This window comes from Ursus arctos, unplaced genomic scaffold (assembly GCF_023065955.2).
Source record: "Ursus arctos isolate Adak ecotype North America unplaced genomic scaffold, UrsArc2.0 scaffold_21, whole genome shotgun sequence".
NCBI classification, from domain to species: Eukaryota; Metazoa; Chordata; class Mammalia; order Carnivora; family Ursidae; genus Ursus; species Ursus arctos.
The window spans coordinates 8,518,519-8,524,164 of NW_026622886.1; positions in this window are offsets into that span (position 1 = coordinate 8,518,519).

Below are 5,646 nucleotides of genomic sequence, written 5' to 3' on the forward strand. Positions count from 1 at the left end.
CTTTTCTTCCTTTCCTTTCCTTTCTTTCTTTTTTTCTTTTTCTTTCTCTCTCTCCCTCTTTCTCTCTCCCTCCCTCCCTTCCTCTTTCACTCAAGATTTTATTTATTTGATGGAGAGAGAGCACAAGCAGGGCGGTGGCAGTGAGAGGGAGAAGCAGACTCGGTAACCGACTGAGCCACGCAGGCGCCCCTCTGCTGCACTTTTTCCCTTTAGTTTCTCACCTGACACAACATAAAAGTTAGTAAATGCCTGAGAGGACAACTAGCCTAGGTCACTTTCCTCCATGTCCCTTCTCTCAGAATCTTTGCCACTCGGGTCTTAGTTGCCTTAGAAACTCTCCAGTGACTTCAGATCGATGCTGCATGCATTCGTTCAGCCTTTCTGCTTTTTAGTGGCAGAGCATTACAAGCTAATCTGTCAGAGCTAGAAACAGTATAGAACAAGTTATTTTTGAACCCAAATTATAAATGTTTGCTCTGATGGTATTTTTTCCTGTTTATTAATTTATTTGAGACCAGGAAAAAAGTATGTAGTATATTTAATAATCACCTTTATTGAGAAGAGCTTTGTAACGTGTAACTGGGCTTGTCATGAACAGTCGAGGCCTTATCATTTCACCTGTATACTGTTACCCCCCACCCCCCAAAATAAGTTATTTCACTCTGTAAAATAATTGGTCTCAGTGAAACTGAGTTCCAGGATATCATTATCTGGAGCCTACCTATATCTAGGTCAATTTAAAAAAAAAGGTGTTAATTTTTGATTTTGACAGACACGATCAACCCCATTGCCTCTCCACATGCTATCTAATAACACCAATCACCAAGAAACTATCAACGATGAAAATAATGCTGCATCGTGTTCTCCCACTTTCCGTGCGACAGGCATTCTCTCTCAAGGTTGCAAATCTTTGGGCTCAGATCTCTTCACACCTAAGAGTGGTGTATCCCAATGGCAGGAAGTGACAGGGGACCCTTCTCTCCATCCATATGGCACAACTAAGCTTCCTTTGAAATCTATTATCCTGACTTGAACTTGAATCCCCATGTCTGCCTGCGTCTGTGGCCTGTCTGCTAATGTCTCACCTGCTGCCTGCACCGGCTTTCAGCAGTGACTGCAAGCCGGACCCAGCATTCTTCTGCTCCCAGGTGCCCAGATCTACTCTACCAGGAGCTCCACACGCACATGCTCTTGGCTCTAAGCACCCCTGCTCGGCATTCATCACACCTCGTACTTTCAAGTTGGAAGTAGAAAAGTGTCAGCCCTATTTTACTATTTAAAATGGTTTTCTATTCAATATGAATTCTTATTGTTAGGCGTATGTTTAGGCAGAGCTATATGTCAACATAAGACAGTGAAAGTTCCTTATTTTTTATACATAACTGAGTCTTTTCCTGAGAACTAGAAGTCTAGGAAAGACTTTTTTTTTTTGTAAGTGAGCTCTACAGCCAGTGGGGCTTGAACTCACGACCCTGAGATGAAGGATTGCCATGTTCTACAAACTGAGCCAGCCAGGTGCTCCCCAAAATGCATTTTTTATAGCTGTTCTTTCTTTGTAGGCGAAAACACCAAATTTGAGATAAAATTAAATATTGAATTTAAACCTATCAGAGGTCTCCCAGTTGTCACTAACTTATAGTGATCTGGGGCTTGTTTTGATATCTAATTAAAAGCCAGATCAAAACAAAGAAAACCAAAATAGTTACCCTGTCCTTCAATCTGCTGTCCTTTCTAGGAAGATTTTGGTGAACCTAAGTTACTGTACCTTTATACCAGTGTCTGACTTGGAACGACATGTCATAGGATTCACACTCAAATGTTTGAAGTCATATTCATGAATTACACAGGAAATAATGGTTCATGGACTGATAGCTCTTTTATTCTACCAAGTTACAATGGGTCTCAGAAGGTCATCTTTATTGCTTGTTAAAATTCACAATCTGTAATTATATTGTTGTCCCATTAGGTAGAGAGCAAAGGCTTTCCTTATTCACGCTGGGTCTCCCATGCCCCGTACAGCACTACGCACAGGAGAGCCCCTCAGTGTTTGAGAATGAACCACCAGTCTGCCTCTTCTTTCTCTTTTTTTCGAAGTGTCCATTTATGTGTTGTCTGTGGCTATTTTTGTGCCACAAGAGTTGAGTGTTGTGACAGATGCGACTAGCTAACTAAATGGAATGTCTACTTTTTGGAAACTTTGTGAACCCTTGTTTTAAGTCATAGTAATCAGGAAAACACCTTATGCCCAAGTATACTCAGCATTTACATTCTTTTTTTTTTTTTTTAAGATTTTATTTATTTATTCGACAGAGATAGAGACAGCCAGCGAGAGAGGGAACACAAGCAGGGGGAGTGGGAGAGGAAGAAGCAGGCTCACAGCGGAGGAGCCCGATGTGGGGCTCGATCCCAGAACGCCGGGATCACGCCCTGAGCCGAAGGCAGACGCTTAACCGCTGTGCCACCCAGGCGCCCCCCAGCTTCCATTATTTTTATTAAGAAGTCATCCAGAAGTTGAATTGTTGTCCTTTTAGATAATATGCTGCCCCCCGTCTTGCCATGGCTATGCCTTACCTTTGCTTTAGTTTTCAGCAATTTACCATATTGTGCCTAGATGTGGTTTTCTTTGGTATATTCTGCATGGGGTTAGTGGTGCTTTCAAATCTGTTGTTTGATGTCATTAGTTCTGGAAAGTTTTTAGCCAATATTATTACACATACTATTAGCTTTTTCTTCTCTCCTTCTAGAGAATTATATGCCATTTTGCTTCTCTACTTTTCAGTTATTTAATCTGTTGTTAAAGCCATTTACTGAGTTTGTAATACCTCTTATTATGCCTTTCAGTTCCAGCTTTTCCATTTTATAGATTTTATTTGGGGGGGGGAGGGGAGTAGGGGAGGAATGAGAGCACAAGCAGGGGGAACAGCAGAGGGAGAGGGGAAGCAGGCTCCCTGGCAGCCCAATGCGGGACTCGACCCTGGAATCATTACCTAAGCCACCCAGGAGTCCTCAGGTTTTCCATTTTAAATTCAATTTCTAGTTTTTGGCCAAATTCTCAATTTTTAAATTTCCTTGCCCATATTAAAGATAGTTATTACAAAATCCATTTCTGATAGCTCCTTTATTTGGATCTTATGTTCCTTTCTGTTGTCTGTATTTTTCAGTTTTCAATTCCATTTGGCTTCCTTATGTACCAGGTTATTTTTATGCCCTGATTTTTACATGTCAAAAATTGCAATAAAAGGGGCGCCTGGGTGGCTCAGTAGGTTAAGCATCTGCCTTCAGTCGGGTCGTGATCCCACAGTCCTGGGATGGAGCCCCACGTCAGGCTCCTTGCTCAGCTGCTTCTCCCTCTATGCCTGCTGTCCCCCTGCTTGTGCTCTCTACCCCCTCTCTGTCAATAAATAAAATCTTTAAAAAGCTTTAAAAAATTATAAGAATGTGAGACCCAATATGACATCATCTTCTTCCAGAGAGGATTTGTGTTTTTGGTAGACAGCTAAGGGTATCAGCAATCCTGGATTACATTGGTGAATTATAATTCAGATGATTTAAAACTGGCCTTCAGTCTGTTTGTGGAAGGAAATTTCTGGTTAGTCATTATTTCTAGGCCACCTCAAAGCATTGGGGGGTTATTCAAGCACCACCTACTTGATCCTTCTCGATACCGGTTTTGTTTCCCACTAGCACTGCATGGTTTAAAAAAAAAAAAATGATCAGTTTCTTGGGCCTTTAGCCACCTTTCTGGAATCTACACATATTCTTAGGGAACAAATTGTCCCAAATGCCAGGTTCCTTTTTGGGTTTATGTTTTCTCCTGGTTATTGGTGCACAATTTCCTCAGTGACTTAATTCCTCAGTACTTCTGGGCTTTCTAGGACCTGTATTTCTTAGCCCAGCATTTGTGGAACTAGATGTTGAGCTCTGTAATGGCTGCTGGGATGTACCTAGAATCTGTTTCATGAATACGCAGCTCTTTCCAGAGGTGCTGGCTACTGACTGCTCCCAGTGAATTTTTTTCTCTGGAAATGGCTCTCCGCTTATGGCAGCTGCCTTGCCTGGAAAGACTGCTTATTCCCAGCAGACCGCCTGAACCAAAAGATGAGGTGGGTGTACGTTTCAACCACAGTGCCTTAATTCCAGACTTCTGTGGAGGGTCATTTCAGCTTTAGAGCTAAAGATCTGAAAGGGACATCTGCTGAAACTTCATAATGGTTCACCTTTTCCTTCTGCCCAGTTCTGCTTCCCTGATTTCCTTACAGGTTTTCTTTGGGCGTACTTCCCAATTAATCTACTGCAGAATTCCAGGAAATCAAATTTACGAGTCTGTTTAATTTGCTTTTAATATAATCATGTATCATTTCTTTTTTGTTGTATTTAACTCCTTTTGGGGGAGAGAAATTACTGTTGGGATAAGTAGAACATTTGGGAGAAGTAATATACTTTGGCCATGACAGAAGCAATTAAGATACACTGTCTTTTGCCTCAGGGGGCAATCTTTACTTTGTGTTTCACATTTACTTTTTAAAAATTGAGATATAATTGACATATAACATATTGGTTTCAGTTATATGACATTAAGATTTTTATATCTATTGTGAAATGCTCACAACATCTCTAGTTAATATCCATCCACATACATACTTACAAATTTTCTTGTGATGAGAACTTTTACAATTTACTCTTAGCAACTTTCAAATATACAATACAATATTATTAGTTATAGTCACCATGCTATATATTACATCCCCATGACTGATTTTATAACTGGAAGTTTGTACCTTTTGACCACCTTCACCTATTTCACCCATCTGTTCTCTGTATCTATGAGCTCAGATTAAAAAAAAAATTATACATATAAGCGAGATCATATGGTATGATCATTTCATTTAGCATAATTTATGCCCTCAAGGTCCATCCATGTTCTTACATATGGCAAGATTTCCTTCCTTTTTATGGCTGAATAACATTCCACAATATGTTTATGTGTGTATGTGTTTGTATACACACAATTTCTTTTTCATCCATTGGTGAACACTTAGGTTGTTTCCCTGTCAGGGCTGTTACAAAGCTGCAATGAACATGGCAGTGTAGATGTCTTTTTGAGTTTTTGTTTTCTTTGGATAAATACCTAGAAGTAAAATTTCTGGATCACATGGTAGTTCTAGTTGTAATTTTTTGAGGATCCTCTATCCTGTTTTCCACAGTGGCTGCACCAGTTTACCTTCTCCCCAACAGTGCGCACGTGTTCCCTTTTCTCTACTTGTGTAACACTTGTTATTTCTTGTCTTTTTGATAGTAGCCATTCTAATGAGTATGAGATATTGTGTCATTGTGGTTTTGATTTGCATTTCCCTGATATTAGTGATGTTGGGCACCTTTTCACATACTTCTCGCCATCTGTATGTCATATTTAAAAAATGTCTATTCAAGTGCTCTCGTTTTTAATCAGATTTTTTTTTCTTTTTTTTTTGGCTATTGAGTTGTAGGAGTTTCCTATATATTTTGGGTATTAACGCCTTATCAGAGGATTTGCAAATATTCTCATCCATCTGTAAGTTGCATTTTCATTTTGTTGGTTTCCTGCACTGTGCAGAAGCGTAATTTGGTGCTATCAAACAACTTATTTTTTGTTGCTATTGCTTTTGC